Genomic DNA, 13550 nt, shown 5'->3' with positions numbered 1-13550 from the left:
TGTTTGTTTACTTACTACTAAAAGACAAGTTGTCTAGTATGTTCACTATTTTATATAAGGACAAAATTGTTCTTCGATTGCAATACCAAACAGATGTTTAATGTACCCTAAGATTTTTTGTTAAAATTAAGCCAATAATGCCATTTTTTGTGGTCCCCTTGATTTACAAAAGTGTTGGTACCAAAAATATATCGAGACAACCCTAGTGTGCATAATGGATTACATAGCTGTACATCTCTCTCTCTGACCTTTTATGTGAGGTATGACTCCATGTAGTTTGGCACGGACATTTGTCAGTTAAATCACCTTAAAAAACAAATCATATACTGTAAATCTATTAACTGTATATTCACCGAGTTTGGAGACGACTAGGAATGGGGCATCATTACCGATACCATTGTATAATTAGTGTTCTGTCGAGCCATTAATTGCCCAGGATTTGCGCATCACCTGCTACTGCGCATGCGTGTGAGTGTAGAATAGGGAAAGAGATGTTATGAAGAGCAAAATGTTAATTGTTATTAAACAAACAACAAACCCATCATTCAGCTTACCTTCCAAAAACTCTTAATTTCAGGTGTTATAGTATATGACATTATGTTAAAATGTTATGTTTTATTAATACTAAAGTATTATAGGGATGTCCCGATCCAATATTAATGTTGGCTATTGCTCCGATAGCAGCAAAAAAAAACAAGTATCGGCTGATACTGACTTCTTAAATCTCTGTACAAGCAGTCTTGCAGCAAGTTTACTGTACGTGTGCAAAGCTCGACAGCCAGTAAACATATACATGTCCTTCAATAAGCATGCAAGATTTATCTCTTCTTATATTTTAGTCAAATCATTTACAAAAGGTAAAGATGGCTATAGGCTACAAGGAGATAGCAGTTACGCAACAATTAAGCACACAATAGCACACAAGCTAGACATACTGTACATAATAAGTGTCCTTCATTGAACAACATTGCAGTCTGAAACAGCACATTTGTCAATATAAACACATATCAAATAGTTCTAGGCAGGAGCACGTTAGAAAGTATCCAGTAACAAACGTGTCCGCATCATTCAACTGACTGCACCATGATTTTGACCTAATTAATTATTGTGCACACTATGTGTCGTTACCCCCCACCCCCCCCCCAAAAAATACCACTCCACTTCAATTTAAAGACAGCATGAGTCCATTCCAGACGGTAATAATAACTAGGTCAGCGTTCTCTGTTTGACTAATTTCACATTTTCTAACTATCCACACTACAAAATAATACAAGTCTGTATGATTCCTGCTGATATCATATCGGATTAATATCGGTATCGACCAATACTCAGGCACCAATATCAGTATTATACTAGAAGTTAAAAAGTTATATTAGGATGTTTGTACTGTATAGCGCAAGTCTTTTGAAACCAGGTTACGGTATCTATTACTAGTAACGACTGGATAAAAATTACAAAAATGAATATTGACATGAACGTGTAAAAACAGGACCCGTATTGTGCATATTTTTATTTGCATACAGTCAGGGTCAAAAGTTTACATACACTTGTGAAGGACATAATGTCATGGCTGTCTTGAGTTTCCAATAATTTCTACAACTCTTATTTTTTTGTGATAGACTGATTGGAGCACATACTTGTTGGTCACAAAAAACATCCATGAAGTTTGGTTCTTTGATGAATTTATTATGTGTCTACTGAAAATGTGACCAAATCTGCTGGGTCAAAAGTACATCACATGGATAAAGATAAGAAGAAAGTTCTGTGGTCAGATGAAACAAAAATTGAGCTGTTTGGCCACAATACCCAGCAATATGTTTGGAGGAGAAAAGGTGAGGCCTTTAATCCCAGGAACACCATGCCTACCGTCAAGCGTGGTGGTGGTAGTATTATGCTCTGGGCCTGTTTTGCTGCCAATTCAACTGGCGCTTTACAGAAAGTAAATGGGACAATGAAAAAGGAGGATTACCTCCAAATTATTCAGGACAATCTGAAATCATCAGCCAGGAGGTTGGGTCTTGGGCGCAGTTGGATGTTCCAACAGGACAATGACCCCAAACACACGTCAAAAGTGGTAAAGGAATGGCTAAATCAGGCTAGAATTAAGGTTTTAGAATGGCCTTCCCAAAGTCCTGATTTAAACGTGTGGACAATGCTGAAGAAACAATTCCATGTCAGAAAACCAACAAATTTAGCTAAACCGCAACAATTTTGTCATGAGGAGTGGTCAAAAATGTTGTGGATGGCTACCAAAAAGCGCCTTATTGCAGTGAAACTTGCCAAGGGACATGTAACTAAATATTAACATTGCTGTATGTATACTTTTGACCCAGCAGATTTGCTCACATTTTCAGTAGACCCATAATAAATTCATAAAAGAACCAAACTTCATGAATGTTTTTTGTGACCAACAAGTATGTGCTCCAATCACTCTATCACAAAAAAATAAGAGTTGTAGAAATAATTGGAAACTCAAGACAGCCATGACATTATGTTCTTTACAAGTGTATGTCAACTTTTGACCACGACTGTATGTGCATTGTTTATTTAGTTAATAGTGTTTTAGTGTTGAGAGGAGTGTGCAGTGTGTACAATAAACCAGCTCTGGAAGGACACCAAAACAACACATTTAGGAATGAGCTTCCTTCACTTATTTTAGTAATTACACGTTTTTATAGAAACAACAAATTGACTTAAAAAATTTTTTTTTAAAAAGGTGCCACGCTGGTGTTCCAGAGAAGTTATTTTGCTCCAAACTAAAGTAGGTTAAGCAGATTTGGTCGCCACAACATATGACGCAGATGCCAGTCGCTTGCTGCAGTGCTAATAATCCAGCCTGCAAACAAGCTGTCACTTTCACTCATTTCTCTTCTAATGTAAGAACGCTCACAGGAATGTCGGGGGAGAATTAGCAAATGCAGCTGGCTCCGTTGGTCCACCGACCGACCGACCGATCCATAACCTGACTGAGACCAAGAAAAGCAGGAATGTTGAGCACCAACACCCACATCCACTACAGGTCCACAATCTTATACTTTAACTTATAGACATCTACACGCCAAAAAACATTAGTTTTGTTCAAACAAAATTCTATGCAGGGAAGTAGAAGCTGTTCAAATGACAGACACTTTAATTAAACACTTGTCTGCAATGGTGGCCCTCAAGTTAGCGATTAGTCCCCTCTGATCTTCGCCTGATAAAAGACAACAGCTCATTGCAATCTAACCACACACTTGATTGCTGACCACGCCCCCTTTCCCTCGCTTTGCTCCTTTTGGCTTATAGAATTCAAGATAAGCCTTCGCCTGTTGAGTAAAAGCTGTCAGAGGTCACCTGCTTTGTTTACCTGCAGCTTACAACGATTTCAATGGAAAATAAATGACAATTTAAAGAAATTGCACCCCTGCATAAAGATTCAAAATTGGGAGAAAATGGTTTTTGTTTAGGTTACCGAATCCGGTACTTTTTTGGCACCAAACAAATCCCGTTGGTCCACCTGGGTTGTGTGTGACGTCACATCCGGCTGTTGACTCAGCTCTTCGCACTTTGGCAATTGGCCATCACTCAGGCAGCACTGAGAGCAAACTCAGCCAAACTACCGCTAGATAATGTTGCAATTTTCAATGGCAACAATTAGAGATGTCCGATAATGGCTTTTTTGCCAATATCCGATATTGTCCAACTCTTAATTACCAATTCCGATATCAACCGATACCGATATATACAGTCGTGGAATTAACACATTATTATGCCTAATTTTGTTGTGATGCCCCGCTGGATGCATTAAACAATGTAACAAGGTTTTCCAAAATAAATCAACTCAAGTTTTGGAAAAAAAATGCCAACAAGGCACTGCCATTTTTATTATTGAAGTCACAAAGTACTTTTTTTTTTTTTGACATGCCTCAAAACAGCAGCTTAGAATTTGGGACATGCTCTCCCTGAGAGCATGAGGAGGTTGAGGTGGGCGGGGTTGGGGGGCAGGGTTGAGGGGTTGAGGTGTAGCGGGGGTGTATATTGTAGCGTCCCGGAAGAGTTAGTGCTGCAAGGGGTTCTGGGTATTTGTTCTGTTGTGTTTATGTTGTGCTACGATGCGGATGTTCTCCCGAAATGTGTTTGTCATTCTTGTTTGGTGTGGGTTCACAGTGTGGCGCATATTTGTAACAGTGTTAACGTTGTTTATACGGCCACCCTCAGTGTGACCTGTGTGGCTGTTGATCAATTATGACTTGCATTCACTTGTGTGTGAAAAGCCGTAGATATTATGTGACTGGGCCGGCACGCAAAGGCAGTGCCTTTAAGGTTTATTGGCGCTCTCTACTTCTCCCTACGTCCGTGTACACAGCGGCGTTTTAAGAAGTCATGAATTTTACTTTTTGAAACTGATACCGATAAATTTGAAACCGATACCGACCATTTCCGATATTACATTTTAAAGCATCTATCGGCCGATAATATCGGCAGTCCGATATTATCGCACATCTCTAGCAACAAAGCAATTGACTCAAAAAAAACGCTCCAACGTAAGTTAAGTGAGGCTCCACTTTTCCAAAAATGTGCTAGTTTGATGCTAATATACATTGGCTTTGCTATTGGCATGCTACTGATTAGCATTAGCAATTTTACATGGCGATTTCAACACCATCAAATTTGTTCATGAAAACTACAACTAAAATGCACGTTACAATCAAACAGCTGGCACATATTTGTAACAGTGTTAAAGTTGTTTATACGGCCACCCTCAGTGTGACCTGTGTGGCTGTTGATCAAGTATGCATTGCATTCACTTGTGTGTGTGAAAAGTCGTAGATATTATGTGACTGGGCCGGCACACAAAGGCAGTGCCTTTAAGGTTAATTGGCGCTCTGTACTTCTCCCTTCGTCCGTGTACACAGCGGTGTTTTAATAAGTCATGAATTTTACTTTTTGAAACCGATACCGATAATTGTGAAACCGATACCGATAATTTCCGATATTACATTTTAAAGCATTTATCGGCCGACAATATCGGCAGTCTGATATAATCGCACATCTCTAGCAACAAAGCAATTGACTCAAAAAAAACGCTCCAACGTAAGTTAAGTAAGGCTCCACTTTTCCAAAAATGTGCTAGTTTGATGCTAATATACATTGGCTTTGCTATTGACATGCTACTGATTAGCATTAGCGATTTTACATGGCGATTTCAACACCATCAAATTTGTTCATAAAAACTACAACTAAAATGCACGTTACATTCAAACAGCTGGTGCATAATAAGTACAATACTTACACTATTAACACTTTGTGGGGCACAACAGACAACAAAAGACTAAATCGACCAACACAATACTGCTATCTAACGTCTTGGATTTGCAACTGTAATTGAAACGGGGACGGCGTGGCGCTGTTGGGAGAGTGGCCGTGCCAGCAAACTCAGGGTTCCTGGTTCAATCCCCACCTTCTACCAACCTCTTTACGTCCGTTGTGTCCTTGAGCAAGACACTTCATCCTTGCTCCTGATGGGTCGTGGTTAGGGCCTTGCATGGCAGCTCCCGCCATCAGTGTGTGAATGTGTGTGTGAATGGGTGAATGTGGAAATACTGTCAAAGCACTTTGAGTACCTTGAAGGTAGAAAAGCGCTATACAAGTATAACCCAAACTTAATGTTATATCTGCAAATGAGACTTAAACATGTGATAATGAAACAAGATATAACAGGACAGCAGTTATCATAATCAACTCATTGGAAAATGTTGCAATGGAAATTTAGATTTATTAACACACACAAAAGTACCGAAAATTGATACCTTTTAGGAACCGGTATCAATTCCCAGGAACCGGGAATTTGAATAGTATCGGTTTAAATGTGAACGGTACCCATCCTATTTTTGTCATATACTCGTCATACATGCTGGTGGACCACCCTGGACACAAGCCAATGTTCTGTTAGCACTAGCATAACTTTACTCACAGAGTTGTGTGCAGGGTTTGTACAAACTGTCCAATATTTGACGTAACCAACTGAGAATTAGTCAGATTTTTTTGCTTTGGTTTTATTGTTGCCTGTAGGTGGCTAGCTGGCACAGCTAAAGTATGTCCAGCAACAGTGGGGAGGCGCTTCTGAGTTTGACCCTGGTCTCCATGGCAGCAAATAAACTATATTTTTGACAAGGAGTATTACTTTTAAATAGTAATTCATTACAGTTACACATCACTTTACCAAAAAAGTTATTAAATTACTAACATAATTACTGTTTAATAAATGTAATTAATTACTGTGGAAAGTAATTTATGCGTTACTTAAAAAGAAAAAAATCTAATATCAGGCGTATGCAGTATAGACGTTTCATGAGAGCAGTGTGTGTGAGTGCGTATGTTTGTGTGAGTGTGTGTGCCTTAAGGTCTAATAAAGTCTAATAAACAAGCTTTGTTCTCCTCCAACAACGCCTCCTTGTTGTTGGGTACAACTGTTTGGCCAACAAAAATAAAGACGAGGCACACCTCTCGCATCGAATACACAATCTTCACAGCCTTCGTTCAATTCGATGAGATGACAAAACATTTTAGCTAGTATTGATGTTATTTGAACACTGATACAGTTTGCAGTTAAATAAAGGAGGAGTGATCATCCCAGTAAACAAACTAAAGACTTTATAAACAAGTTGTGACAACGTTCCCGACACATCGTCTGCTGCATGTTTTCTCACCTCATTAACTCTCAGTCACAGCAGCTAAAGGACGCTGTATTGACAACATGCAAGCAACATCAAATAGTTTTCTCCTTCGCTGTATACTTTTAGTGTGGGGACAAGTGCGTCTGTCTCCAATATTGTCCACACCTGTCTCCATCTAAACAGAGCAGTGCGCTCTCATACGCACGGCGGGAAGCGAGGGAAAATGACGTTAAACCAAGCGCTTGGCTCCGTTTACTCCGAGGGGAAATCTCCGGAGCAAAGTCCGTGTAGCTTGTCCGCCATGATTATCAAGCCAAACGACACTAGTGCGCACGCGCCTGACTTTGTGTTGTCGAAAATGCATTAATAAATGACGGTTTTTCGGTAAATAAAAAATTAGATGGTATTACTAACTGTCGGGAATTTTATCGCGAATGATCATTATACCGTTTACTGTTACAGCCCTAGTCCATTAACAAGTAAAAAGTCAAGGGCGGTCACGGCATGTTCTTGCCGTCGATGTCGCACAATTTTTTAGAGCACAACGGCAAGTGCCGCAGTTACATTCGAGCTCCGCGTGTGTGATAGTGTGTGTACTTTGCCGACATGTTGTTTGCTGTGTGATGTTGCCTCTTCCTATAAACATCAAGTTTCTTTTAGTGTGGTGCTGGTTGTTACTTTCATTAGTAAATAGTTAATTCCTGTATTGAACTTGCTGTGCTTCTGACGCTGTATTGTTGACACACAATCGCATCAAAAGTAGCGTGCCACGTTACATTAAAGGCATCGGTAACGGCATTGTAACGTACGTAAAACTAATTAATTGTTACTAGTACGGTGTTATTATTTAACGCTGTTTTTCCTAACGTAACATGCGACACACCGAGAATGAGAAAGCAGAAGCGATGTTAACAGAACAATAGAACAATGGCAAAATAAGTGCTTTGTACACTTTAACGAAAGTGTAGCTGGAACGGCATTACAGAGAATAAGCAGCTATGGACAGAAAATGAGCAAACAGATGAATAAGAGTCTGTACTGTAGAGAGAATAATATCAATCAATCAATCAAAGTTTATTTATATAGCCCTAAATCATAAGTGTCTCAAAGGGCTGCACAAGCCACAACGATCCCACATCAGGGCAAGAAAAAAACTCAACCCAATGGGATAAACAACTAAACGTAGCATCTACACTGTGAGTGCACATGTCGAAATGACCCAATACTGTGTGTTATTGTGTACGTCAGCAGCCAAAGGAGGAGCTTTTGTACCCTATAAAATAAAGAAAATATACTGTGATATATACCGTTTTTGCAAAATATATATGTGGAGGGGGTGTGGCCTGCGGACCTGCAGCAAAGCGGGGTGTGCCAGGACCGGCTTCGAGATCAGCGACAGGTGATTAGATAAGCAGGCCCAGTTGGGCCATCTACGCACCTGTCGCTGATCTCAAAGCCGGTCCTGGCACACCCCGCTTTGCTGCAAGTCCGCAGGCCACGCCCCTTTCCACAATATATCACAAAGTGTTTTTTAGGCCATATCGCCCGTCCCCACTTTGCATGTCAGACAGGCTACATAGACTTTTTAACCCCGCCAATATACAATACATACAACATATTGTAAGTAACATTAACACAATACTGTGTGCCTTCTTTCTGCGCCATTCATTGTTAGGCAGAACGAACAAAATAACATAATCTTTTTTTTTTTATTAGTCGTCCAAATATTAGTCATCAGAAAATGAGTCGTTAGTGGCAGAATCAGTGTGTATTTAAAGACATCGATCATTAGGGGTGCACAAAAAATCCATTCACATCCTAATCCCGATTCTTTTTCCTTCCAATTTTTAAATCGATTCATAGTTTTTAAAAATCTATTAACCAAAACATTTTTTTTTTCTTTATAACAATTAATTTTTAAAAAGACGATTTGAGGCCATTTTCATGCAACCGGAAGGAGCTTTTCTAAAATGTAACCTGTTTTGAAAAAGCTTTATTATAGTTATTCTACCAATTATAACACACTGCGAGAATCGGTTTTAATAAAGAATCATGTTGAATCAAGAATCGATTCTGAATCGAATCATCATCCCAGGAATTGAAATAGGACCGAATCAGTAAGTACCCAAAGATTCACACCTGTACAGATCAAGTTTGTTGGCATTTTGCAAGCGCATTAACTTTATATTAGGGCTGTCAAAGTTAAGGCATGCAATTATTAAACAAAAAAATCACATTAATCATGTATACATGCAGATTAATCACGTAATTAATTTTGTCTGCACAAGCTTTAACGGCACATGCAGATGGTTATCTGAAAGGTGGTGCGGGTTGTTATACGCTCCGTGATCAGTCAGTGCAAAGGTGAGGTAGAATTTCCAACAGGTGTGCTCACTGGCAAATTTTACTATGGATAAAAATGTTACCAATTTTGAGTAAATACTGTAAATGACATGCATGCCAGTAAAACACTTACATTTTAATTAAATTCATAAGTATCAATAATCAGATTTTTTTTAAATATTTGACAGCAGTTATATATAATAACTATATTTTAACATATCGTCATGTGTAAATTAGTTCATAAAAGTGATTAAAACATTAAATAATTGGCAATTCAAATAGTTTATCCATCCATTTTCTACCGCTTGTCCCGATAAATTTGTATCGCATTTCTTTAACTCAGTGCTTCCCAATTATTCACGCCCCTCCCCCACTCTATAATTTGTCAATAAAATTGTTATAAGTACACCTCTGCATAACATTGTATCCTTATCAACATTAAAGAAAACCAAAAAGAAATATAGATCAACTTACAACAACAAATAACTTATTAACATTGTTTTTAGTCTGCAGCTGAAAAGATTTAAAGCGCACCATTTTGCCTGAAAAAAAAATTAAAATGTAATCCTCATATAAACATAAAACATTTTTTGATTTTGAACTATGTGATACTAAAAACAATTAAATTAAAATAATATCAATAAATGATAGTACATTCAAATTGATCAGTAAGTAACAATAACACAAGAGCACAATATATATACCGTATTTTTCGGACTATAAGTCGCAGTTTTTTTTCATAATTTGGCCGGGGATGCGACTTATACTCAGGAGCGACTTATGTGTGAAATTATTAACACATTACCGTAAAATATCAAATAATATTATTTAGCTCATTCACGTAAGAGACTAGACGTATAAGATTTCATGGGATTTAGCGATTAGGAGTGACAGATTGTTTGGTAAACGTATAGCATGTTCTATATGTTATAGTTATTTGAATGACTCTTACATAATATGTTACGTTAACATACCAGGCACGTTCTCAGTTGGTTATTTATCCGTCTTATAACGTACACTTATTCAGCCTGTTGTTCATTATTCTTTATTTATTTTAAATTGCCTTTTAAATTTCTATTCTTGATGTTGGGTTTTATCAAATAAATTTCCCCCAAAAATGCAACTTATACTCCAGTGCGACTTATATATGTTTTTTTCCTTCTTTATTATGCATTTTCAGCAGGTGCGACTTATACTCCGGTGCGACTTATACTCCGAAAAATACGGTAAACATCTTTATTTTTTATCGAAATGAAGAAGACAGGATTATTGGCCACAATGAGCACGTTTTCCATTGCACAGCTTTTGAAACGAAGTTTGAAGCATGATACTGATAAAGCATGTTCCCCGCGCCCCTCCATGTCCCACTGTATTTGAGAAGGACAATTGCACAAAACCAATTGCCGCATTTTTCGGAGTATAAGTCGCACCGGAGTATAAGTCGCACCTGCCGAAAATGCATAATAAAGAAAGGAAAAAACATATATAAGTCGCATTGGAGTATAAGTCGCATTTTTTGGGGAAATTTATTTGGTAAAACCCAACACCAAGAATAGACATTTGAAAGGCAATTTAAAATAAATAAAGAATAGTGAACAACAGGCTGAATAAGTGTACGTTATATGAGGCATAAATAACCAACTGAGAACGTGCCTGGTATGTTAACGTAACATATTATGGTAAGAGTCATTCAAATAACTATAACATATAGAACATGCTATACGTTTACCAAACAATCTGTCACTCCTAATCGCTAAATCCCATGAAATTTCACACATAAGTCGCTCCTGAGTATAAGTCGCACCCCCGGCCAAACTATGAAAAAAACTGCGACTTATAGTCCGAAAAATACGGTAATTACACTTCATAAGTGAAAGGGGGAGCATTTTAGGAAAAATAAGTCATTAGTAATGAATGGATCTTTGTAAAATACCACAATAAATATATATTTGGAACTATGAATGGTTAAAGTAGTAGTAGTAGTGCACATAACAAATAGTCAATGTTTTCCTCATTTGTAAAGTTGTCAAAATTGACCTTTGAGGGATAAACGACCTCAGATTTCCATGCAAGCCTTTTTTTTTAAAGTGCTATTGTCACATCTTCTACACACTTAAGCAGCTGTCAGAAGTTGGTAAAGTTTCGAAGATTACGTCACTCTCTCACCCAGCATTTCTAACAGTTAAACATGCAATGAGAATATAATAATAATCAGAATAATAAGAGCTTACCAAAAAGAGCCGTGGTCATGAAGCAGATGCAGGGAGAAGTCCAATGCACAACATTTTAACATATTGGCACAACTATCTTCTTCTCCACTAGAGTATCCCTCGTCCGTGTGTCCGTCCTGATGCAGCACAGGCTGTGGAGTGTGTGTGTGTGTGTGTGTGTGTGTGTGTGTGTGTGTGTGTGTGTGTGTGTGTGTGTGTGTGAGGCCCCCCCGCCCCACTCCAGCAGCAGCGGCAGACTGAGCCCACCGGTCGTGGGAGTTGCTCTCCTTCGCTGGCTGAGCCTGCAAATGCAGCACAAAGGACCTTTGCCAGTTTCTTAGCTGTATGCAGTATTGATGGAGTTGCTGAGGGGATGCTAACACAGCATGTATTCTCACCCTTCCCTCCTCTCTGCACCTCCCTCCGCTCCCAAACACACACACACACACACACACACACACACACACACACACACACACACACACACACACACACACACACACGCACACACACACATTCGCTTTTCAGTGCAGGTCTTTTCAGCCTCGCCCTTAGATGTTAACGACTTGAGTTGCCAGTTAATCCTGATCAAAGATCTCCTTGCTGCACTGCCCGGCCCGACCGCATGTTCTCCAGGCAAGTGTTATTGTTACTCACGGTTTCAGCCAGATTTGTATCAATGTGTAATATTACCAGCAGCGAGCATAGGAACTTCAAGTCTACATCAAACGGCTTGGGTGGTGTGGTTACTTCTACTTGGAGTGTGTGCAAAATGTAAAAAATGTGCAAAAATAAATCAAACACATGAGTTACACCAAGTTTAGAATTGTTGGTCTAAACCATGGGTCCCCAAACTACGGCCCGCGGGATCCGGCCCCCCAGCATCCAAAATCCGGCCCACGGGAAGTCCCAAGAATTTTTTTTTTTTTTTTAAATCTTTCCTTTCTAATCCATTTTCTACCGCTTGTTACTCTCAGTGTCTCCTAGCCGCTCAGGCAAAAATTTATTTTCCCATCGATAACGTGACAATGTTAAATGTTGATGAACATCAACGTTAATTGATGTTAAATGACAATCAATCAATCAATCAATCTTTATTTATATAGCCCTAAATCACAAGTGTCTCAAAGGGCTGCACAAGCCACAACGACATCCTCGGTACAGAGCCCACATAAGGGCAAGGAAAAACTCACCCCAGTGGGACGTCGATGTGAATGACTATGAGAAACCTTGGAGAGGACCTCATATGTGGGTAACCCCCCCCCCTCTAGGGGAGACCGAAAGCAATGGATGTCGAGTGGGTCTGACATAATATTGTGAGAGTCCAGTCCATAGTGGATCCAACATAATAGTAAGAGTCCAGTCCATAGTGGGGCCAGCAGGACACCATCCCGAGCGGAGACGGGTCAGCAGCGCAGAGATGTTCCCAGCCGATGCACAGGCGAGCGGTCCACCCCGGGTCCCGACTCTGGACAGCCAGCACTTCATCCATGGCCACCGGACCTGTGGCCCCCCCCCTCAAGGAAAAGGGGAGCAGAGGAGAAAAGAAAAGAAACGGCAGATCAACTGGTCTAACAGGGGGGCTATTTAAAGGCTAGAGTATACAAATGAGTTTTAAGATGGGACTTAAATGCTTCTACTGAGGTAGCATCTCTAATTGTTACCGGGAGGGCATTCCATAGTACTGGAGCCCGAATAGAAAACGCTCTATAGCCCGCAGACTTTTTTTGGGCTCTGGGAATCACTAATAAGCCGGAGTTCTTTGAACGCAAATTTCTTGCCGGGACATATGGTACAATGCAATCGACAAGATAGGACGGAGCTAGACCGTGTAGTATTTTATACGCAAGTAGTAAAACCTTAAAGTCACATCTTAAGTGCACAGGAAGCCAGTGCAGGTGAGCCAGTATAGGCGTAATATGATCACACTTTCTTGTTCTTGTCAAAAGTCTAGCAGCCGCATTTTGTACCAATTGTAGTCTTTTAATGCTAGACATAGGGAGACCCGAAAATAATACGTTACAGTAGTCGAGACGAGACGTAACGAACGCATGAATAATGATCTCAGCGTCGCTAGTGGATAAAATAGAACGAATTTTAGCGATATTACGCAGATGAAAGACGGCCGTTTTAGTAACACTCTTAATGTGTGACTCAAAGGAGAGAGTTGGGTCAAAACAGATTAACTCGCTGGAATATAAAGACAATATATATATATATATATATATATACAGCCCGGCCCCCGGCCAAATTTTTTTAACCCAATGCGGACCCCGAGTCAAAAAGTTTGGGGACCCTTGGTCTAAACTTTGCTCACTACAACCCTACACCTGACCCTGCC

At 39.5% G+C, this 13550-nt stretch overlaps 1 protein-coding gene across 2 annotated transcripts in view; it reads right to left on the bottom strand.

Annotated features, from left to right (window-relative positions):
- The window catches only part of aifm3 (AIF family member 3), a 58953-nt gene extending 47580 nt beyond the window's left edge, over window positions 1-11373 (bottom strand). For both annotated transcript variants that reach the window (XM_061986422.1, XM_061986423.1), the window contains exon 1: window positions 11231-11373. The gene's annotated coding sequence lies outside the window, so the exon portion shown is untranslated. The remainder of the gene's footprint in view (window positions 1-11230) is intronic.
- Window positions 11374-13550: the final 2177 nt, after the last annotated feature.

The sequence above is a fragment of the Nerophis lumbriciformis genome, linkage group LG12 (assembly GCF_033978685.3).
Source record: "Nerophis lumbriciformis linkage group LG12, RoL_Nlum_v2.1, whole genome shotgun sequence".
Lineage (NCBI taxonomy): Eukaryota > Metazoa > Chordata > Actinopteri > Syngnathiformes > Syngnathidae > Nerophis > Nerophis lumbriciformis.
Note: the sequence above shows the minus strand (reverse complement) of the source record. Positions and strands in the feature narration are given on the sequence as shown.